This window comes from Nerophis ophidion, linkage group LG20 (assembly GCF_033978795.1).
Source record: "Nerophis ophidion isolate RoL-2023_Sa linkage group LG20, RoL_Noph_v1.0, whole genome shotgun sequence".
NCBI classification, from domain to species: domain Eukaryota; kingdom Metazoa; phylum Chordata; class Actinopteri; order Syngnathiformes; family Syngnathidae; genus Nerophis; species Nerophis ophidion.
The window spans coordinates 47,569,568-47,595,053 of NC_084630.1; the positions used below are offsets into that span (position 1 = coordinate 47,569,568).

The 25,486-nt window shown below is 36.0% G+C and overlaps 1 long non-coding RNA gene across 4 annotated transcripts in view; it reads left to right on the forward strand.

The window, feature by feature from the left end:
* The window catches only part of LOC133538620 (uncharacterized), a 31,781-nt gene that overhangs the window by 401 nt on the left and 5,894 nt on the right, over positions 1-25,486 (forward strand). For 2 of the 4 annotated variants that reach the window (XR_009803061.1, XR_009803059.1), the window contains exons 2-8: positions 2,151-2,225; positions 6,635-6,814; positions 24,330-24,365; positions 24,444-24,487; positions 25,039-25,071; positions 25,135-25,280; positions 25,349-25,403. This is a non-coding gene — a long non-coding RNA (uncharacterized LOC133538620). The remainder of the gene's footprint in view (positions 1-2,150; positions 2,226-6,634; positions 6,815-24,329; positions 24,366-24,443; positions 24,488-25,038; positions 25,072-25,134; positions 25,281-25,348; positions 25,404-25,486) is intronic. The other 2 variants (XR_009803062.1, XR_009803060.1) reach the window with 2 other exon arrangements.

Here is a 25,486-nt window from a genome sequence, read left to right on the forward strand (position 1 = left end):
ATCACAGGGCCAACACAGATAGACAGACAACATTCACACTCACATTCACACACTAGGGCCAATTTAGTGTTGCCATTGCATTATAATTATTCATTGTATATATATTTCCCCTTCTTCGTGTTTATATTCTTCTTTTCCTTTACTTTTAGGTCAGCTAGTTTTTAGACAACACATTCATAAAATATTCTAATTCAACAAAACGTGAAGTCACAGAATGCAGTCAAAAAGTTACCTTCGCGCATGCGCGGATCCCGGCCCTTGACGTATAATTACTATACGAAAAGGTATATTATAAACAGAGGTCACAACATCAGAACTATATAGTTAGTTGTTAAACTTTTTCTTTTATATTCAACAATTTTACACATCCATTAGCATGAATAAAACATGTCAATGAAAGGGTTAAAAGCACATAAAAAAGAGTATTCCAAATAATAAAAAACTATGATACAATTTAAAAAAAAAAGGGTTAAATTAAGTCACTTTCAAACTTTTTAATAAAGATGTATGTTTAAGGGTTTTTGTACTTTTAACCATTTTTGCATATTTATTTGATAGTTTTACCGTTTAGCCAATTAGAAAACCTTTTTTCTTTCAGAAATCAACATTTATGCATACAAAAATTTGCTTGCAGCATAAAAATGTTGACAAACATTTATATGTTACTGTCATTCACATATGTGTCAAATTTGATCTCTTTTATTGTGAATGGGGACATCTCCACATCCTTAGACATGTTTGTCAACACTATTATGCTGCAAGCAACTATTTTTATACATAAATGTCGATTTCTGAAGTTAAAACCTACATGTTTTAATTGGCTTAATGGTTTCAAATTACCAATTAATTCTTGGAAAATTATTAAAAGTACCAAAAACTTTAAATTGATATCATTATTGAAAACATTTAAGGTGATTGAATGTAGCCTTTTTTTCTCTATAATTTGTGTATTTTATCACATTGTTTTATTATTTGTAATACTGTATTTGCTTTTATTTTCTTTCCTTGACATGTTGTGTTAAAGTCATAATTTGCTCAACCTGATGTGTAAAATTGTTGAATATGTTGAAAGTGCCTTAACTTTTATTCACATGTGGACATGTTTGTTGTTCAAAAAAAATAGTGTGTATTTATTTGTTTGTTTGTTTGTGATTGTTTCCATTGCAGGAAATGTAGTCTTGATTTAATTTATTCTTATTTTTTTTGCCAGCCTTTATGTTTTTTTTTTTAAAGGGTGCTCACATGCCTGCAAATGATTAGCTAGTCCTGGGCTTGAAAATGTCTTTCCTTATAGCCCGTGTGTCGTATAGCGACTGAAGAGTAGTTACAAACTGAATAGCCAGCAGCCTTTAGGCAATAAACCTAGCGTAATGGAAAAAAATAACAAAAACTGCTAATTAATGACTTTATAAGCAACACGTTAGGTTACTACATACAGGAAAAATTAATCTGCAAACCCTCCAAATTTAAAATGCTGAATATCTTTAAAAAAAAGTGACACTAGTGCAAAGGCAAACCAAGTTTAAAGGGTATTTGAACCAATATGATATCAAAGGAGCTAGGCATTTTTGAAGCTCAAAACTTGTCGCTTTTTAAGACTAAGAAAATAAGTGAGCTACTTTTTGGAAGGTGAACTACAAAACATGATAAATGCATGAATAAAAAGTCAGTAACTTAAAGAAAATCACTTCATTCAATATTTTAAAGCTTGATAGATTATATATTTTATTATTTAATGAACCAAGTACTGACGTTACAATAAACAATAGCTGTAACTTCCATATTTTGTTGAATTTTCAAACAGGGTTTTACAGTGAATAATTTAGCACTTGTATACCACTATCGGACCATAGCAGAGGACTTTTTTCCGGGTGAAATGTTACAATGGTTTTGTTTGTCCGAGGCGGCGCCGGCAGCCTTACAAAAAGATTTTATGGAAGCTTATAAATCATGATAGGATGCGTAGACTGACTTCATATTTCAGGATTATACAGAAAAAATGTATACAATAGTCTTAAATTATGAGTAAAGAAATTAAAACTTAGCTTTGGGTATAATTTGATACGATCTTGAGATGTAAACATTTTGCGTGTTGATTTATTCTACTTCTTCAGCTTAGAGTTGTGAATTTCCACGTCTCTGCTTTTCAGTTGCTCTGAAAATAACCCCACGCACAGGAAGCAACGATGCACAACGCAAACCACCGCTGCAATGGAGATAAGTAGGTCAGCGGCCTCGAGCACTTTACACCTGTTGTTTCAGGTACCAGCATACCGTATTTCCTTGAATTGCCGCAGGGCATATAGTATGCGCCTGCCTTGAATTATTGCCGGGTCAAACTCGCTCCCCCAAAAAATTAGCGCATGCTTAGTATTACCGCCTGGTCAAACTCGTGATGTCACGAGTGACACTTCCCCTGTCATCATTTTCAAAATGGAGGAGGCTGATTTTAATACCGGTAATTTGAAATCGCATAAAGGGAAGAAGACTAAGAGCTATTTAGTAGGGGTGCAACAGTACACAAAAATTACGTTTTGGTACGTACCTCGGTTTAGAGGTCACGGTTCGGTTCATTTTCGGTACAGTAAGAAAACAACAAAATATACCTTTTTTGGTTATTTACCAAATTTGTAAACAATGGTTTTATCCTTCTAACATGAGGAAAACTATAATAATTCTGCCCACGTTAATCCACATTAAACTGTCTCAAGTTGTTGCTGTGATTAAATAAAATGAAAAAACCTTTCTTCTACATATGAAAAGTGCAACATTAAACAGTTTCCATTGAAACTGTTTAATGTCAACTCATCATGCTTAATTTATTACAGTATTAGGGAAGCCTGTAGTTGACTTTTATTATGTACATGTTGTATTTTTATCAACATGCGATAGCAGGGACCCTGCTATTCAAAACTAGGCTGCTACATTACTAATGATTAATGTAACTATTGCTGAAAAATAGTACAATAGCAATGGGAGAGACTATTTATCCCTAAACACGATGGAGTTCAATGAAATAACAGACAGACAGGGCTTTGCTGCCCCTAGCACGCACGCACACACGCACACACACACACAGCAAAATGAGCTAATGTTACGCTAAAAGCTAATTAGCCTTCACCTCAAACCTATACTGTGAGCTACCTGAGCTGCAGTTTAAGTTTCTAGAAGGTCAACGGGCTCATAGTGATGTTTGTAATAGTTGTGACTGGGAAGTGTTAAGTATAATTTGGGTAGAGTCCGCTGCTCCCCTGCTAAACGAATAGCTCTGCTCGACGCTAAAGCATTGATTACATCGCTCTTAATACACACTGCTGATTGGCTATTACATCGCTCTGAATACGCACTGCTGATTGGCTTTGTATGTAACCAATCAGATGGTTGTGTGGGCAGGACAATGCTGGGTGCTCACTGCTGAGACAGAGGCAGAAAGCATAGCAGCTTGTGAAGACTTCTGCTTCCAAACTCGTTCGGTACGCCCGCGTGCCGAACCGAAACCCCCGTACTGAAACGGTTTAATACAAATACACGTACCGTTACACCCCTACTATTCAGTAGGATTTAAGATCCAAGCTTACATCACACTCAGATTTTTACTGCATACCTTTGGTAAGTGTCGGAGTGAGAAGAGGTTTTAAAATAATGTGCGCATGCTTACTTTTACCGCATGCCTTTGGTAAGCGCAGGAGTGAGAGGAGGTTTTAAATTAATTAGCACACCGGCGGCAATTCAAGGAAATACGGTATAACATATATCGCCATTCAGACTATAAATGCATAAATGCTATCCGTTTTGGGCCATATTACCCAGCAAGACTTGTGCGCTTATTATTGGAGGACATTTAGCTTTTATGTTTAGACATTTCCACAAGTGAACGCATTGCAGGACTGTTCATAATGAATATTTTGTGAAAGTTCATTTTGCCCACCGTTGCTGCTCTGGACACCCTATTAGTAAATGTGAAAAATATAGGCAGAAAAATGTGCTACGTTGAACCACCTAGGGCTGGGCGATATTGCCTTTTTGTAATACTGCAATATTTTTAGACCATATCGCGATATACGATATATTTCTCTGTATTTTGCCTTAGCCTTGAATAAACACTGGATACATATAATCACAGCAGTATGGTGATTATTCTCCATACTGCACTAATATATGCTACTTTTAAAACTTTCATGCAGAGAAGGAAATCACAACTAAGTCAATTGACCAAAACTGTATTTATTAAACTTTTCAAATGATGCTACATATTAGCAGTAATGCTACTTTTGGTAGCAACGCTTGTGCTCCACACATAACTAATTAAAGTTGTCTATTCGACATATTTCCGATTGAAGCCGAACCACCGCCAGACGATGGACCCCGTGCTGTTTTTCTTGGGAATTAATTCATTCATTTGTTACGAGATTCGCACCTTCGTTCTCTTGCAACAACCCGCTAGCATCACAGCTAACGTTAGCCACGCCGCTACCTCTCTGCTGGGCGAGGGCGTATACGTATGTGAAGTAAGAGGTGACAGTATGTGACGTATGTAAGAATGTGCGCCTGCTTGTCTGTGAGAAGGAGACACAGGAAAGAGCGAGGAGAGCCTGTAGTGTAATGCCCGCAGCTAAAAACAACTGCGTGAGAACGTCTACTCCAATATTACGATATAGTCATTTTCTATATCGCACAGAGACAAACCCGCAATATATCGCGTATATCGATATATCGCCCAGCTGTGGAACCACCTATGTTCTATTTTTTACTGTAATACTTTGCTACACTTTGTAGTCTATAACACAAAGCTGACACTAAGGCCATGTCCACACGAACAGAGAAACCTAATAAACGCATACATATCTCTGTGTTTAGGCCTCTCGTGTCTTTAAAAATGCAGACTTTTGCAAACGCTGGTCAAAGTGTAGAGTTCCAAAAGTCACGCTTGTGTCATTTCCAAGCTCAACAACACTGCCTTGCTACCTTGCTGCCTTTAAACGCACCATAAGATGATTTATTCTATGTTTGGATGCGCTATTTTCACTCAACATGAATTAAAAAAAGATTCATTAAAATGGGCTTGGTGACACTCCCGTCAGCGCAAATGACAGTCAGCTGTTTTGGATGTGATGGCTGTGGGACCTCCACCTGATGGCACAACTTTGACAAGCAAGACTTTTTGCTCTGTGTCATAAGAAAGGTGCAACATTATCTTATGTTTTTAGTCCTTGTTTAACGACAAGTCATGAAGTGAACTTACGTGTCTTGCTTCCATTATTGTAGATTGAGCCGGGCGCGACCGCACACACACAAAAAGAGCGACCAAGCAGAAACCAAAAAAACAATGTAACGTCATCCTTGTAATTTGTACTGATGTGAAAGACAATATACACTTCATCATCCATGTACCATATCATTATATCCATGATTAAATGCTTTATAATTCCCTCAAACATGCAAAATGGTTTCCTTAGTGCGTGCTGATTTTAGAAATGATGTCGACTTCACTGCACATGTAATTCATCACCATTTTGCTGAACATGTTATAATTCTATTATTCGCTCTTTAATAATGTTCCCAGGGCTCTGTGTACGTGCAGGCTGGGTTTAAAGATAATGGACAAGTCATTTTACGTGTAGTGTATAAAAATAAAAATAATAAGAGGTGTAATGCCACCATTTGTCAGGATTTTGATTGGACAAAATGTGCGTGACAGCAGGTGTATGTGTTTGTGTGTAGACAGACACTTTTGAAACTACACTTGTGTGAATAAAGACTGTTTTCACCCCAAATATGTGTTTTTGAAACACTCTGTAATCGTGTGGGCATGGCCCAAGTTTTTTCTTTAATGTCAGTTTTGAGTATTATTTTTAAGATATATAAAAATATCTCAAAACGGTACCAACATACTTTGACTTTTTGGTGAAAACGTTTAGACACCCCTGTGTTAACATTTATATTCCAGAAATGTTTTTGTTTAAATGCTTGTTCCCCTGACTTATGACTTCAAAAGCAAATATGTAAAGGTTGTTCTCCAAGTACCACTTCAAGAAAAAAAAACGTTGCTCTCCAAGTACCACCATAATGACCAGTTGCGTAGTGGCCATAAGTATTCATTGAATATTTTTGGCCACAGTTTGAACAGTAAAACTGTTTGCATATTTATGTCATTCTCTGTCTTACCACAGTTAGATAGTCACTGGCTTAGGGAATTGTGTAATACTATCATGAGGTGATTATACATTAAAATGCATATTCATTCACTGTAACACAGACCCGGGCATTCTGCGGCTCTATGTGCGTCCCTGTCCGGCCCGCGTGAGGCCAATCATAAATTACAAAATACATTTAAAAAAGTATCTACATCGAGTGTGCTATACAACGGTGCTGCTTTTGTCTAGAAAAGCGTTATTTGTATTACTTCTGTGTGGACGTGAATGTGAACAGCAGCAATCACAAATTACAAAATACATTTTTAAAAACATCTACATGTATGTCATGCATGCAATACCTCGCTGTACTTCAAATTGCTTCAATGACAAGGTCTAAAAGTGAATATGGAAAGTTTGCTGCTGGAGCCAACTCAACACATGTCTGCTCAGCACAGCACATTGTAAGTACAATACTTACTCATTGTTCTCATATATGACAGGAGAGCAAATGAGAGAGAGGACCCAAGGGCGTTCCAGGTGCTCAAGGTCTGAGTGGACACAAAGGAGAGAGAGGACCCATGGGCGTTCCAGGTGCTCAAGGTCTGAGTGGACGCAAAGGAGAGAGAGGACCCATGGGCGTTCCAGGTGCTCAAGGTCTGAGTGGACGCAAAGGAGACAAGGTATGTAGTTAAAGAGTCCACCAGGGGGCAGTGTTTACCCAGGAGTTGAATACAAGTCTTGCATTCTAGCAGGATGAAATATTTCTGTCCTTGTAGTGCTTCACTATGAACATATTCTGAAGATAATATATTATACTTACAATTTCTTCTAAAGATTGTATAACATGTATTTCATTACTCTGTCTAATAGTGCTAACCTTTAACAGTTAATGTTACTCATTTTCATTAACTACTAGTTTCTCTATAACTGTTTTATATTGTTGTACTTTCTTTCTTATTCAAGAAAATGTTTTAAATGTATTTATTTTATTTTATTTTATATATATTTTTTGAAAAGGACCTTTATGAATGAAATTAGATTGTTTGAAGGGTTCTTCAAACCAGGTCCAGTCCAGATTATGTCCAGGTCCAGTTTACCTGAATTGATTAACGTGGACCCCGACTTAAACAAGTTGAAAAACTTATTGGGGTGTTACCATTTAGTGGTCAATTGTACGGAATATGTACTGAACTGTGCAATCTACTAATAAAAGTTTCAATCAATCAATCAAAGTCGGGCTCAGCAACACACGCCTTCATTTATGTACACTCAAAATTAAGAAACACAACAATAGATTGCAAATATCTGTAAACAAAATTAAATTTTCAAACTTCCCATCTTTTTTTATGTGTATTGGCATCATTATCGGTTTCAACCATATAACTTTCTGAAGTCAAAAAATACTGAATACATGTTTTAATGAGGGTAAAAAGTGAATATCTGTTTTTGGCCTTAAAAAAAAACCTTTCACTGAATGCTATAATTAAATTGACTTAGTCATGACTGTCAATGAACTCTCCTAAAATAACAGAAACCATATTAAGCTTCATAAACAAACCAATAATTAAACACATTTTTCCAACTTCCACCCAAAAGGAAGACACAATATGACAATACCAAAACAAAAGCAGGGTGGATTCAGACTCCTTACAACAAAATAGGTATTCATCCGACTCTTGTCACATTCCATAGTTTTAACATTTTTCTTGTGTTCGAAAAGTTATAAATAATTTTATTTTGAAATTAACAATTTTGCAAATCGATAGTAGTTTCGTAGATTAATTTGAATATTTCTTCAGTCAAAAAGCAGTCAAAAATGTCCTCCCATTTTCCATATGTGTTATATGAGCATCCTTCAAAGATTTCTTTATTAAATAAACATTATATTATTTTATATTTATTTTAGTTCCTTTTTGCCAACTGGGATTTCTTATTAGAGGTTTACAAACTAATAATTTAGTAGTTCCGTAATTAATTATTTGTTTCCATCTTTTCCCAATGATTCCAGTTAGTGGATTGAATGAAAAACTTGAACAAGCATCATCAAACATAGTTCTAAAGGACTACTGAAATGAGATTTTCTTATTTAAACGGGGATAGCAGGTCCATTCTATGTGTCATAATTGATCATTTCGCGATATTGCCATATTTTCGCTGAAAGGATTTAGTAGAGAACATCAACCATAAAGTACGTAACTTTTGGTCGCTAAAAAAAAGCCTTGCCTGTACCGGAAGTAGCCTACGATGTGCGTGTGACGTCACTGGTTGTAGGGCTCCTTACATTGTTTATATTCACAGCCACCAGCAGCAAGAGCGATTCGGACCGAGAAAGCGACGATTTCCCAACTAATTTGAGCGAGAATGAACGATTCGTGGATGAGGAAAGTTAGAGTGAAGCAATAGAAAAAAAAGGCTAGGGCAGTGGGAGCGATTCAGATGTTATTCGACACATTTACTAGGATAATTCTGGAAAATTCCTTATCTGATTATTGTGTTACTAGTGTTTTAGTGAGATTATAAAGTCATACCTGAAATTGGGAGGGGTTTGGTGACCAGCAGTGTCTCTGATGGAAGCCATGGAGGAGCCAAGAAAGTGGCAGCTGGCTATTTGACAGCTGCTGCAGGAAGAACGACACAAGCTCCGCTGATGTCTCCGATAAGAGCCGACTTATTACCACAATTTTCTCACCGAAACCTGTTGGTTGACATGTGGTAGAGAAACATGTTCGCTTGACTGCTCTGTTCCATAGTAAAGCTTCACAACAAACAAAGAAACACCGGCTGTGTTTTGGTTGCTAAAGGCGGCTGCAATCCACCGCTTTCCACCAACAGCATTCTTCTTTGACGTCTCCATTATTAATTGAACAAATTGCAAAAGATTCAGCAACACAGATGTCCAAAATACTGTGTAATTATGCAATTAAATTGGACAACTTTTAGCTGTGAGTGGTGCTTGGATAAAATGTCCACTACAAACAATAACGTCACAAACACGCGTCAACATAAGCGTCATCATTCTGCAATGTTTTCAACAGGAAACTTCGCGGGAGATTTAAAATTGCAATTTAGTAAACTAAAGCGGCCGTATTGGCATGTGTTGCAATGTTAAAATTTCATCATTGATGTATAAACTATCAGACTGCGTGGTCGGTAGTGGTGGCTTTCAGTAGGCCTTTAAATTCATCATACTTCATAATCTTACCGTTCTCATTGATAATGTCATTGACAAAAATGATCCCTCTTTCAAACATAGTTTACCAAAAGAAAGGCTTTCCATCTATTACAACAATAGAGTTCATCCATATTATCTTCTGCAAAATGTCATCTCTTTTTTTCTGGCACATCAAATAGAAAACACCACCATGAGTGGATTGTTTCCTTCATGAACCTCGCCATGTTTCCCAGCAGACTCTCTCTCTACATAAGGAAAATGCGAGGTCATCAATTGTAAAAACGGATACAATTTATTTTGATACAGTACATGTTTTTTGTCCAACAGGACACTTGTGTACCACTCAGTGTTTAATTACGTCTTTGGAACAATTGATGCTTTTAAAGACAGGCACATAGCTTCATGGTTGAGAAGTTTCAGGCCCTCATATTCATTGTACAAAACCTTTCTTCTAATCTTTTCTGGTTTGCCGTCCCAGACAAAATGGAAGACCCTCCGCTCATAGACCTTAAAGTTTTTTGATGGAGCTGGTAATGACAAAAACAAATAAATAAATCGAGGAATGATTAACGAGTTGACAATAGATATTTTACCATACAAGATTAAGGATTTCCCTTTCCATAATTGCATAATTTTATCCAGTTTCCTTAATCGATTAACATAATTTACTGAGCCGAGATCTTCCAAATTCTCTGGGACAAAAACACCAAGTATGTTAAATGGTCCATCTGTCCACAAAACAGGCACTTTGCATTGCTATCGAAATAACGTTCCCTTTAGATTTCCGATTATTATTTTACATTTACCATATTTTAGCTTAAGCCCAGATTGCTGTGAAAATATTTCCAAATGATTAAGAAGCTTTCGCAAACAATGAGGATCGGGGCTGATAAAGAAGCTTGTATCTTCGGCATACATTATTTTACTTTCAATAATATTATTACTGAGCCCTTCAATATTTTTATTCAATCTAACTTTTACCGTCAATATTTCCATAGCAATAATAAATAAGTATGGAGACAAAAGGCACCCTTGTTTTAGACCTCTTAATAGAAGTATTGTCCCAGAGATGTATCCATTATTGATGATTCTACAGTTCATTTAAATATATAGCGTCTTGATCCAGTGTAGTAAGGTGTTGCCAAAATTGAAACAAACTAAGCTTTTACACATCTAGGCTAATTTTGTCAAATTCTTTCTCCAGGTTGACTGTAAAAATTGATCCTTTTTTATTTTCCATATTATAATTTTCTATCATTTCTAATAACTGTCTAATATTGTTTCCTATGTTACTTAATTGTAGGAAACCTGATTGATCTTGGTGAATAATATTTCACCCTAACCCTAATATTTGACAAAACAGACTTAAGTCCTTAAGCCAAACATTTTGCCAGGATCTTGGCATCGTATCACTGAAGTGTCATTGGTCTCCAATTTTTTAGATAAACTTGGTCTTTATACTCACCATTTATTTCCTGTTTCAGAATAAAGAAATAAGACCTTCTGTTTGAGCGTTAGACAAAAACATGTGTTTTATATGAGTAATTAAAACTACAAAAGCAGTTGTTTCTTAACCTCTTCATAAAATACTTGATAGACCTCAATAGGTATTCCACCTAATTCTGGGGTTTCCCTGGATGAAAAGACTTAACAGCTTCCACAAGTTCTTCCTCTCTAATGAGGCCTTTACATGAATGGCTTTCTTCTGAAGTCAATTTTCTTTTATAATTTTCTGAAAAAAAAAAAGTAGTTTCAGGAGAGATTACTTTATTAGAAAAAATATTTCCAAAGTAATTTTCCTTTACTTTCAACAATGTGGTGTGTGTATCCAATACCTTTCCATTTGTTTTAATACGTATGGAAATGTTCTTTTTATAACGTTTTTTTGCTTGGATATTTCAAATGAATTTTGAACACTTATCACCTTTTTTTCATCCAGATTGCTCTGTTGCAGTCATAACTTTAAAATAATTGTTTTTCAGTTAAGTTTAACTCTTCTTTTTTGGCTGTAAAAGGAATTCAGTTGCTCGCTAATTAGATTATCACTACTATCAATGTTTTTTGTAAATCCTCAATTTCTTTCTTTAATTCCTGTTAGACCATTTTAAGTTTTTTTTCTCCATGAAGAGTACGCAATGGCATATCCCCTTAAATATTTGAAGGCTTCCCAGGCGATTTGGCGATTTGATGATCCTATATTATTTTTAAATTAGTCAGTAATAAGTTTTTTTTTTTCAATGAATTATTCATCCTGTAGAAGCATTTGATTCAACTTCCAATATCTGGGCTCACATGTATTATCTTCAATTGCAGTTTTTTAAACCTATACAATTATTATCAGAACACGATTTATCATTGCTTGGTATTGCAGTCACTTTGTTTAGCAAAGAAAATGGTATATAAAAAATAGTCAATAGGACTTGCCTGGTTTTGTCTTCTCCACATATATTGTACTAACCTAGTATTTTTTAATCTCCAGATATCAATTAAATCAAATGCATCCATAACAGTTTTAATCTTTTGTAAAGATTAAGGAGGGTTAGTAACCCTCTGGAGAGAGCAAGCACTCCGTCTTTGCATTTGGATTTGATCAGCTTTACAACCATAGGTCTCGGTCTAGCATCCTCTTTGCGTTTGCCAATCCTGTGTGCTCGTTCCATTTGGATCCTCTTGACTTCTTCATCCGAAATGCCCAGTTGCTTCTGCAGAATGGCTGTGACGAGGTTCTCCGCGATGCTGTAAGTCTCTTCTACATCTTTCAGTTCAGTTCAGTTTATTTTCAGTCTAACAAAAACATATTCAAACATAGATCACGATTCAAAAATGAATAACATGACTGAAACGGGCAGAAGCAAAAAAGCTTATATGCCCAACATAAATTTTTTACATTCAATTAAGTTACCCTTTCTAATAATTCTGCAACACAAAAAGAAATATAGTCATTCAGCATCCACATTCAAGCTGCCCCCCAACAAACAATACAAAAATATGTACCTACACACATACACTTTTCTGTAAATAGATAAACATACATACCTTCTAAATACAACATTTAACCAAACAAACATACATTTCTAGTTCACATAACTTTTTAAAATACATTGTGACATGTTCTTTTTGAAATTAAATACTGAGTCACTCATTTTTATTTCTTTACCAACAGAATTCCACAAATTAACACCGAGAACAGATAAACATCTACATTTAACCACTAGTCTTGCTTTTGGTAAAATAAACCTAGATTAATCTCTTAGATTGTATTTGCTGGTCTGTAGAGAGAAGTATTTTTGAATTCCTTCTGGAAGAGTATTTATTTTTGCATTGAACATTATCTGTGTTATTTTATAATAAACAATATCTTGAAATTTCATAAGTTTTGATTTAACAAATAATGGATGGGTATGGTCATAATATCCTGCTTTGTTTATTAGCCGTACAGCTTTTTTTTGCAGCAAAACAATATCATTAGTTATGGTTTTAAAAGTGGTTCCCCAGAGTTCTACACAGTATGTCATGTATGGAAGTATCAAAGTATAATACATTGTTAACAAAGAATTATAATTAAGTAATTCTTTAGTTTTATACAAAACACCAAGTGTTTTTGATATTTTTGTATTTATATAATTTACATGTTGTCTCCATGATAATTTATAATCAATTATAACTCCCAAAAACTTAGTATCAAAGACAGGCTCAATTTTATATCCATTTATTTTAATATTTACTTCATTAGATACCTCAGTCTTGGTACCAAATATCATAAATTTAGTTTTAGCAATATTAAGTGATAATTTATTCATATCAAACCAGTTTTTAAGCACTGTCATTTCTTGTTCTATTTTTACCAAAAGTTCATTAAAAGATTTTCCAGAACAAAGGATAGTTGTATCATCAGCAAACATAAAAAATGTTAAGAAACTTGATGCATCACAAAAATCATTAATGAAAATTGTAAATAACTTAGGACCAATTATAGAACCCTGTGGAATTCCACAAACTATATTTTTAAATCCAGATATTGTATTATCCACCTGAACACATTGTTTTCTATTTTCTAGATAGCTCTTGATCCAGGACAGAGCTGGCCCTCGGATGCCGTACTTATCCAACTTATTTATTAACTGTCTGTGGTCAATGGTATCGAAGGCCTTTTTTAAATCAATATAGATGGCTATTGTAAATTCATCATTATCCATAGCAGTACTAACCTCCTCCAGCATATGCATTACTGCATATGTAGTTGTTCGATTTTCCCTAAAACCATACTGCTGCTGCTTAAGCAAGGTGTTTTTTTCCAGAAAATTATTTAACTGTTTTGTAAAAAGCTTTTCTAAAATTTTTGAAAATTGAGTGAGTATTGAAATCGGTCTATAATTTTCCTTAAGATGCTTATTTCCGTTTTTAAAAACAGGAATAACCTTTGCTATCTTCATATCATCTGGGAAGTATCCACACATGAATGATTGATTACATATGTGAGCCAATGGCTTAGGAAATAAATGAATACATTCTTTAATAATTACCATATCTATGTGATGTATGTCTGTAGATGTTTTACTTTTAAAGGCTCTTACTGTTTGAATTATATCCACTTCTGTTACTCCACTCAAAAACATTGATTTTAAACAAGGGTTTATTGTGTTTTTAGTCAAGCCTGTGTCCTCATAAACAGGTATTTTTCTGCAAGTGCAGGGCCCATATTAACCAAATAGTCATTAAATTCTTCCACTATCATTTCTTTTTTGTTTAGTTTTATATTATTATCATTTATAAAGTAGCTCGGAGTCTCATGATTTTTACATCTATTACCTAAAACCTGGTTGATTGTGTTCCATGTTTGTTTAATATTATTTTTGCTATCTTCAAATTTCTCGTTATAATAACTTTTCTTTTGCTTTCGTAGAATAGAAGTCAACTTATTTTTATAAATTTTATACTCCCTTTCATTTTGTTCAGTTTTATTTTTTAAGTAACTATCATACAGAACATTTTTTCTATTGGAGGCCATTACTAGACCCTTCGTCATCCAAGGCTTATTTTTACTCACTTTCTTTAGTGTGGACTTCACGACTGGACAGCAGGAATTATAAAGTTCTATCCATTTAAACAGAAATGCCCTGTATGAATCATTACAATTTTCAACATACACCCCTTCCCAGAAAAAATTTGAAAGCTCATTCTTAAATGCTTGTATTCTTTCAGGTGTCCTTAATCTTGTTAATTTGAACAATGTTTTTTGTGCTATATTACTTACAATCATACTTTGAATATTCACAAACACTGGAAAATGATCTGTGATGTCACTAAGGAGTATTCCACCTGTAGTTATGTCATGGATATTTGTAAAAATATTGTCAATGAGGGTAGCAGATTCTCGCGTTATTCTGCTTGGTTTATCAATTATTGGTTGCAAACCATAAGTAAACATTTCATTTATAAAGTCATTAGTTGGTTTATGGGTTCTCCATTTTAATAAATCAAAATTGAAATCTCCACACACAAAGACACATTTCTTGTTAGCTAGTTTTCCAAGTACTTTTAGTAGGCTGTCATGGAAAAGCTCTACATGTGACCCAGGTGTCCTATAAATACAACTCAAATATGCACTACGTTCGTTGTTTATTTGTATTTTTATAGTCATACTCTCCATAACATCATCTATAACTAGACTGTCGATAATTTCACAGCCATATTTTTTTTGTACATAGAACGCAACGCCACCTCCTTTTTAATTTTTTCTATTTATATTATAAAAATCATAACCTTCTAATATAAACATATCATTAATTTCATCTGTCAACCATGTCTCTGAGATGCAATTGCTTGGAATGTTGATTTTAAAGATTCCAAACACTCTTGTATCTTCTCAAAATTAGCCCTGAGACTTCTACTATTAAAATGAATAAGCAAAAAACCCTTTAAATCCACATTTTTAAAACTATCCTCTGAGTAATATGAAACATTTATGTTATGTAATCCACTTAGATTAATTTCTGGATCAATGTCATTACAAAATTCTCCTACTTTATCATCATTCATTTCTAAATAACTTAAATTTAGTTCCTTACAGCTTATCCTGTCTTGAATATCTTCTTGCCCAGCTATACTGCTTTCTTCCTCGTCAGAAATATAAAAGTCATTATTAGTCATCCTCCAAAGAAGTTTAACCAAAATATCAATAATGTACTAAAATGTACGATATAACTTAAAAAAACACACATTATCCTTAATCCTAATGTCCATATACCATGTGTACCATACATTTTCATTGTCCACATACCATTTGTTGTCCTGATTCAACAAGTTATTTAAATTGTTCCAAGTCTTTCACGTTTTTAATCCATATTGGCTTCATTTGATCCGATCCATTTGGCTTTATGTAGACTTTGCCATGTCTCGTCCATGTAGATTGAATCTTATTTTCTTTCCTGAGAATGCGGCCACTTCTTGGAATTTCACCATTTTTCTTTGTCAGGTGCTCATTCAGATAAATTCCAGTGCCCTTTAGCTTTTTGGACTGTCTCAGCAGCTCCATTTTGTGTTTCTGGTTAACCATCTGCATCACTATTATTGGTCTTGCTTTAACATTCTTGTTTGGAAATGAATAGCATGTTGATATGTTTTGTTTCTCAACGATGATGTTTTTACCTCTGAAAAAGTCCAGGAGTTTTTGCTCAAGAGTTTCAAGTTCCTCCGTAGGAGCATCTTCACCTTGGTTCAGCCCAGCTGTAACTCGAGCATAACTGCGGTGTTTCAGCTCTAGTCCTGTGACCACAATGTCATTGACAAGTGATTGTTGCTCCAAATCCTCACATCTCTGCTCCAAAAGTTCAATCCTTTTGTCTCTCTGGATCACATTCTCCTTCAGCTCCTTCACTTCCTCCATGAGGCCCATGATGTTTCCTTATTGCTTTAGAACCTTAGCAATCTCTTCACCCATGAAGTTTAGAGATTTCTTTATCTCTTCAAGTTCCTCTGACAACTTTTTAATTGTTATTGTCATCTTTTCAAGTAATTTTACACAGGTATTTTAGGTAACTTGATGAGCTGCACTGAAGTTTTCAGAAGGCCTGTTTGGGCCTTGATTTGATACTCCTAAAATACCCTTTTCAGAGTCCAATGTTGTTGCAATATCCCCAAAGTAGTGAAGTAAAGTATTCCTTCACCATCAGCAATGGAGCATTTCAAGATATTTGTCTCAGATTCCAGATATATTTGATGAATTGTAGAGAGACTCTGAGCAGGGAGAAGCATTGGCAGCCATCTTGTCACCTTCATCTTCATAATCAGCAACTTGTCCCGCATGCTCCTGCAGCGGAGTTCCAACAAGTCTGCCTTTAATTTCTCGCTCTCTGTTGTCAGTCTAGTAGTTTCGAGTTCCTGGCTTGTTAACTCAACTTTTAGTGTCGTCTTTTCCTTTTTTATCTCCACCATTTCAGCGTGATTGTACTTGACTGATTTTTTTCAGCTCTGGAACGTCAGTTATTAGTTCAATCAAAATGTCCAGTTTTTCAACCATAGCTCGCAACATTTTTCGATCGTCCGGAGTAAACATTGCATTTTCGTCCAAATCCCTAGAGGACAATTGATCACGGACGTGTTTAGATTCCTTTGATCCGCGTTGTGGCATAGTTGCAGGGGAACAATGGGCCACTCGGCGTTCGAGGCACCTTATTTTCAGCCAAATCACCCTCGTGAGTAGAATATATCTCACCAATTGCAGAGAGGCGGATATATATAGTGTAAATGACTTCAAATCTTGTGTCACTGGCGCGTTTATGCCATTTATCACATTACATACTGGGACTTGTGTAGAGACTGTCTCAGCTCACGGTGGCCTAACCTGCTGTCCTTTAAACTTGCTGTATTATATAAGTATTTCTGTCCTTATACTGTAGTGCATCAATACATACACTCTCTTCGAAATATAGTACGTGTTTCTAGCCTTGTACTGTAGTACACCAATACTACAAAAGATAGCATATACGTGTGTAGTTACACTTTTTTTTCTAAAGTGTTTGCGTCCTTGTTGTACATCAATATTACATCCCCCTTAAGATAGTATTTTATATAAGTATTTCAGTACATCAATACATACAATTTCTCCTATATAAGTACTTCAGTACATAAATACTTACACTTATTTCCAAAGATAGTGTATTGTAAAAGTATGTCAGTAAATCAATACTTAGTTTCTTCTAAAGATACAATGTCCAAGTATTTATGTCGTTGTACTATAGAACATCAATACATAAACTTTATTCTAAAGATTATATAAGTATTTCTGTCCATGCATTGTAGTACATCATTACTTAAACTGTCTTTGAAGTATTTCAGTACACGAATACTTATACAATATTCTATCTTTAGAAGAACGTGTAAGTGTTTCAGTACATCAATACTTAGTTTCTTCTAAGGGTACTATACATACAGTGCCCTCCAAAAGTATTGGAACAGTGAGTCCAATTTGTTTATTTTTGTTGTAGACTGAAAACATTTGGGTTTGACAGTAAAAGATGAGTATGGGACAATAGATCAACATGTTAGTTTTTATTTCCAGGTATTTGCATCTGGATCTGATACACAACTTAGAAGATAGCAGCTTTTGGTTCAACCTACCTATTTTTCATGAGAGCAAAAGTATCGGAACATGTGACTGACAGATGTGTGTTGTTGCCCAGGTGTTTCCCAATTACATTGATTATTCAAACACTAAATAGCACTAAATGTCTGAGCTCAGTTTCAGATTGAGTAGGATAGGTTTTACCTGTGCAGACTGCATTTAGAGTTGGCGCCAACATGAAAATGAGAGTCTATGGGTCTATGGGTGAAAACAAAGCAATTGTGAATCTGAGAGAAGATGGACATTCAATCAGAGCCATTGCACAAGCATTGGCCATAGTGAGTACAACCGTTTGGAATGTTCTGAAGAAGAAAGAAACCACTGGTGTACTAGGCTACAGACGTGGAACAGGACCAAGGAAAACATCAGCAGTTGATGAAAGAAACATTGTAAGAGCTATAAAGAACAACTGTTAGTGACATCAGCAACAACCTCCTGAGGGCAGGAGTGAAGGTATCACAATCTACTGTTTGCAGAAGACTTCATGAACAGAAGTACAGAGATTACACCAGAAGATGCAAACCACTCGATAGCAAGAAAAATTGGAAGGCCAGGCTACATTTTGGCCAAAAGGTGCAGGGATGAGCCTAAAAAATTCTGGGAAAATGTTTTATGGACTGATGAGACAAAGATTATCTTCTTCCAAAGTGATGGAAAGGCGAAAGTTTGGAGAAAGAAAGGATCAGCTCATTATCCCAAACATACAAGCTCATATGTGAAACACGGCAGAGCTAATGTCATGGCTTGGGCTTGCAAGGCTTCTTCTGGGACGTCATCTTCATTGATGATGTAACCCATAATGGCAGCAGCAAAATGAACTCAGAAGTCTACAGAAACATTTAGTCTTCTAATTTAAAGAAAGATGCAACTAAACTGATTGGGAGATCCTTCATCATGCAGCAAGATAACGACCCAAAACACACTGCCAAAACAACAAAGGAGTTGATCAGGGGCAAGAAGTGGAAGGTTTTAGACTGGCTAAGTCAGTCTCCAGACTTAAACCCAATAGAGCATGTATTTTACCTGCTGAAGAGGAGACTGACAGGAGTAACCCCCCCAAAACAAACAAAACTGAAAAAGGCTATGGAGAAAGCCTGGAAAAGCATCACAAAAGTTTTGCAACTAAATATTAAGTCCTATACACTTTAATGTATTTTAAGTTTATATGTTCCTGTTGGAGCCTATCTACATTATTTATTTATTAATTGTTTTGACAATCTAATCCAATAATGTCAATGATGATGTTGATTAATTATTGGCTGTTTTAGATTGATTATGATTAAGTGAGCCACTTCCTCCTCCTATGATTAAGAAGAAAGGACAGCTGGGCGTTCCCTTTCTCTGTCTGTCATGCTGAAGGAGTGAGGAGTGAAATAGTTTGTCTACCACCAAATAAGTTATTTTGATTATGTAGAAAGTCAACAACGGAGAATATTTTTTGTTTGTGAAAATATATTATCAACATTTTCAATCTAGAAATATCTCCCCGAGTGCTTATTAAGGAATTTAGTGAGTATTAAACCTCCTCCTCAAGGCTACTTGGCTATCTTTATTGTAATTTTTTGGAAACTTTTTGGAACGACAGAGTAGCCGTAACAAGTAAACAAACTACACTGTAGACCCGAAGGACCATCCACGATCGCTCTGCACCGACGACAGCAAGCAGCCGGCGGGCCGTGAGTAAAATCAGCTGATGAACGTCATGAATGAATGAATGATCGCGCCGCTGTGCTGTATGGAATCATTTTAACGCTATAGAAAGGAAAGTTGCAGATTGTGGATGTGAAATGCACATGTTGGAAGGACATATAGGAATGAACTAAACAATGGACTAAGTGGAAAATAAATTGAGCAGTGTGATTATTTGGAATGATGTCTGGCACACCTGAGACGGCAGCTGAGGCCGACCACATGCCGAGAACGCGCATTGCTTTGCGCAGAGGCAGACTGGGCGCGTGCACAAAGAAGCTAAATGAAATAAAGACTTTGATGACTCATGTTAGAAATGCTGATAAAGTCAATGATGATTTTGAAGTATTTAAAAGAGCTGTGGATGGATTTAAAAATGCTCACAACTTTGTGCAAAACTTGCTATCAGGAGAGGAAAAGGAAAATGATTATTATGACTGGTATGAACCCAGGATAATAAATGTGAATTATTTCATGAAACATGGAAAAGAGAAATTGCACAATCAAAAGTTGGACCACTGGACAGCATATCAAATTTATCTCACAAATCAAAGTCTGTCACTGGATCAAAAGCCTCTAGATGTTCCTCAGTATCCTCAGAATTAAAAAGGGCCAAAGCGTAACAGGCTGCTACAGTGGCTCGAGCTGCTGCACTGAAGGAAAAACACATCTTGCAACTGGAGGAAACAAAGCTTTAAGCAAAGATGGAGAAAATGCAACTGGAGGGAACAAAGCTTAAAGCAAAGATGGAGCAAATGGAGTTGGAAGCAGATCTCGCAGCATCAACTGCTAAAATACAAATCCTTCAAAGTGATTTAATTCATGAAAGTAATGAGGTGACTCAGGAACCCATGACTGAGTATTATGATTCTCACCATGAAAGAGAAACTATGGCGAGCAATGTGGACTTTATAGAGTTTGGTGTAATACACAAAACCCCACTTCACCAAACCATCTTAAGTCTCCACAGACCTCTACCTAAAAGGAACCCCAGCACATCAGAAGATCTAAATAAACCTCAAAACAAAAATGCAATTAAAAAACACAAGACCCAGAGTGTAAATCAGACTCATAATAAATCACTCTGCACAAGATAATGTGGTTATTAATGCTGCTCATGATAACTTGGAAATGGTTATTCAAAGACAAAGTGAAATCGTAAAACTCATTGTCTCACAGCAAAAACTCTACTACCAGCTAGAGAGATGTCTGTTTGATGGTAACCCACTGGCATATCAGTCTTTTATCCATGCATTTGAACACTTGATTGAAGACAAGACTGAGAATCATCAAGACCGACTCTACTACTTTGAACAGTTTGCATCTGGTTTGCCAAGAGACTTGGTTCACAGCTGTTTGCACATGGAAGCCAGTAGGGGCTATAATGAAGCAAGGCGCCTCTTAAAGGAACACTTTGGAAATGAGATGAAAATTTCGGGAGGTTACTTGGAAAAAGCCTTGAATTGGACAGCAATTAAAGCTGAGGATGGAAAAATGCTTCATGCATATGCAATGTATTTGAGAGGATGCTGTAATGTAATGCAAGATTTACAGCATTTGGAGGAACTTGATATCCCATCAAACCTAAGGCTGATTACATCCAAACTACCCTACAAACTCAGAGAAAAGTGGCAAAGCACAGCTTATGAGACACAACAGAGGACTGTCAGGAGAATCAGATTCAACAATTTTGTGTATTTTCTAGAAATGCATGCCAAGATGCTTTTGGATCCATTGTTTGGAGACATTCAGGACCAAATAACAAAAAGGCCTCTTCCAAAAAGCACAAGTGGACTAAAACCAATTAGAGGCATAAACAGCAGCTTTGCTACTTCAGTAGCTGTGAATACAGAGTCAGCAGGAAGCGCTGTAAAATACTCTGTTCCACTGCAACCTGCTCAAACCACACCCAGTGGTATCATCCCTTTATGTAGTATTTTAATGGCAAACATGCTCTGATTGACTGCTCACAATTCAAAACACAGTCACATAACGAAAAGATTGATTTAACCCTAATCCACTTCCTCCTCCCATGATTAAGAAGACAGGACAGCTGGGCGCTCCCTTTGTCTGTCTGTCATGATGGAGTGAGGAGTGAAATAGTTTATTTTACCACGAAATAAGTTATTTTGGTTATGTAGAAAGTCAACCACAAAGAATATTTTTTGTTTGTGAAAATAAATAATCAACATTTTGAATCTAGAAATATCTCCGCGAGTGCTTAAGGAATTTAGTGAGTATTAAACCTTCTCTTCAAGGCTACTCGGCTATCTTTATTTTAGTTTTTTCGAAACTTTTTGGAACGACAGAGTAGCCGTAACAGTTCCAATAGTTTTATTCACCTAAAAGTGTTGTGTTCCATTACAAATAATATTATCTTATAAGTTGTGTATCAGATCCAGATGTAAATACTTGGAAATGAAAGCTAAAATGTTGATCTCTTGTCTTATATTCATCTTTTGATGTCAAACCCAAATGTTTTCAGTCTACAACAAAAATAAAGGAACTGGCCTCACTGTTCCAATACTTTTGGAGGGCACTGTATAAGTGTTTCTATCCTTGGACTGTAGTACATCAATACTTACACTTATTCTAAAGATAGTAAATGATCCAAGTCTTTCTCTCCTTGTATTTGTAGCACACCATTACTCAAACTGACTTCTATTGATAGCATATACAGTTGTGATCAAAATTATTCAACCCCCACACAATTTAGGTGTTTTAGCAAGTTGGACATTTATTCCTTATTTTGTTTATAGTCATATCAAATAAAGATGTATCAAATAGACAAATGCAACTTAAATTGTAACACTGTATTTTACAAAATACCAAAAAAGGACATTTTTATTAATATCTCATTGACAAAATGATTCAACCCCCTGGTTACATGCATCTTTAGTACTTAGTAGAACAGCCTTTGGCAGTAATGACATCCTTCAAACGTGATACATAACCGGACACAAGCTTCTTGCAAGCATCTACAGGTATTTTAGCCCATTCCTCTTGGGCAAAGGCCTCCAGTTCATTCATATTCTTGGGCTTGCGTGCTGCAACTGCCTTCTTCAAGTCCCACCACAGCTTTTCTAGAGGATTTAGGTCTGGTGACTGTGAAGGCCACTCCAGAGTCTCCCAGCCCTTCTTCTGCAACCACTCTGATGTTGATTTGGAGGTTGCTTGGGATCCTTGTCCTGTTGGAAGGTCCAACGTCTCCCAAGCCTCAGCTTCCTCACTGACTTCATGACATTTGCAGCTAATATATCCTGCTAGGAAATAGAATTCATAATGCCTTGAACGCGCTGGAGATTCCCGGTACCTGAGGCAGAGAAACACCCCCAGAGCATGATTGACCCCCCACCATGCTTAACAGTAGGCAAGGTGTTCTTCTCTTTGTAAGCTTCATTTTTTCTCCTCCAGACATAACCTTGATTCATAGGCCCAAAGAGTTCCAGTTTTGTTTCATCACTCCATAGAACAGTTTCCCAAAAACTTTGGGGGTTCTCCAGATGATTTTTGGCATACTGGAGTCTATTTTTCTTGTGCCTGGTAGTCAGAAGTGGTGTGCACCTGGGAGTTCTGGCATGGAGGCCTTCATCTCGTAGTGCGCACCTTATTGTCTGGGACGAAACCTGCGTTCCCCCCTCTACAATGTCCTGTTGTAGTTCCTCAGCTGTTACCCGGGGGTTTTTCACCACTGTACGCTCCAAATACCGGACAGCAGTTGCACACAGCATCCTCTTTCTACCACGCCCAGGTAGTGTTTCCACTGTGTCTTTAGCTTTAAACTTGCAAATTATGCTCCCAACTGTGTCTCTTGGAATGTGTAATGTCTTTGCTATTTTCTTATATCCATATCCTTTCTTATGAAGAGAAATGACCTCCTTTCTTGACTTCTTTGACTACTCCCTGGACTTCACCATGTTGCAAATACACCATTGACCCACTACAAGAAGCTGAGCGTCACAGTCTTTTTCAATCAGTTTAATTTTGCTCTTTATGCTTCTAATCACATCTACAGGTGTTTTCAACACCTGATTGAAAATATCTTATTCAAATTATGTTCTTAAGAGTTAAGATCTTCAAGGGGTTGAATAATTTTGTCACTGAAATATTAAGAGAAATGACACTGTTTGGTATGTTACAACATATAATGTTGTAATTCAATTTGCATTTGTCTACTTAATGCATCTTTATTTGATATGACTATAAATAAAATACGGAATAAATGTCCAACTTGCTAAAACACCAAAATTGTGTGGGCGTTGAATAATTTTGATCACAACTGTAAGTGTTTCTATCCTTGTCATGTACTTTCTCCTAAAGGTAGTATACTATACAAGTATTTCAGTACATCAATACATACATTTTCTTCTAAAGATAATATATTATACAAGTGATTCTGTCCTTGTACTGTAGTACACTTTATTCTAAATATAACAGTAAACTAAGTATTTCTGTCCCTGTACATCAATACATCGTTTTTTTTGTAAAGATAGTATATAAGTGTTTCTGTCCATCAATACTCACTATTTCCCCTAAAGTTCAAAATTATATAAGTGTTTCTATCCTTGTACTGTAGTACATCAATACTTACACTTTCTTCTAAAGGTAGTGTTTTATAGAAGGTAGTGGAATTAGTTATCATGTACAAGATGTATTTACAGGATATTTTTAACTCCATGTTATACATGTATGTTTGTCCCCTCATTCAAAGGGCTTCCAAAGAAGAGGTGGACCCAAAGGAGACATTGTGAGTATCACTTTTGTTTGTGAATGATTGGAGCCTTCAATATGAAACACTAACAAATATTCTGTTTTCTGCTTGAAGGTAGACTCCGACGTGGAGGGGCTAGCTGGTGAGAAAGGGGAAAAGTAAGACCAGTCATTTTGAACTTTCTGAAGTTGACCTGTTGATATTTAAATATTGAAAGCAAAGACAAATAATATACTATTTGACTGAGACCCATTTTGGGTCCCTAAGACTTTTAACAATCAAGGAAAGACCTTAAGGTTTTAAAAACCAAAATGGCCCCTACATTCGTTAACTTTTAAGTGTGCGGCCCTTTGTGGTAAAGTTTTGGACATCCCTTGTTTCGTTTTAATGAATAGCTGAGCAGAAAGGAATCTTGTATAGATTATACATTAACAGTACTTTAAAACATTTTTTTTTAATTAAAGTGAGTCATTGTGTTTCAGTATTTTTGCCCTGCCACTTGTAGGAACCCTCATTCTGCATGTTTTTGTACAAACTATTGTTGGACAATCTTTCAACGCTGCATTCAAACATTTTCGTAGTTGAACCTTACATGTAGAAACACAAATGTTTCTGGGTGCTGTGCTTACTGAACGGAGGAAAACAAATCTAAAGGACAAGAACTTGCAATTTTTAAAATCAGTATCTCATGATTGTTTGGGTGTGACAGGGTATGTCTGGAGAATCTGGCACTAAAGGACAGGTGAGTTGTGTATGATCATGTGTTAAGTAAATATACACTTCATGCACTTGTATGTGTTTGCAGCACAGAGTGAGGAGACCTTGGACATAATGGTCCAACATGGAGACTCTGGGAAGCCAGGTGATGTAGGACCCCCTGGACTGCCTGGTCCTCGGGGGTTGAAAGGCATGAGCGGTGTGCATGGCAGGCCGGGTATTGAGGGTCCACCGGTGAGTCCACTCACTGTTTGGGAAATGTAATGGTTGTCACTTTTACACAATGTTGTTCTTCTCTTCAGGGACAAGATATATCTGACCAGCATATTATTGATGTGGTATAAAGAATGTTGCAAGGTGAGCTTTACCACTCTAATTTCCCTCCCAAAAAATAATCAATTGCTTGTTATTGTAAACAAAAACTCTATTACCTATGTAAA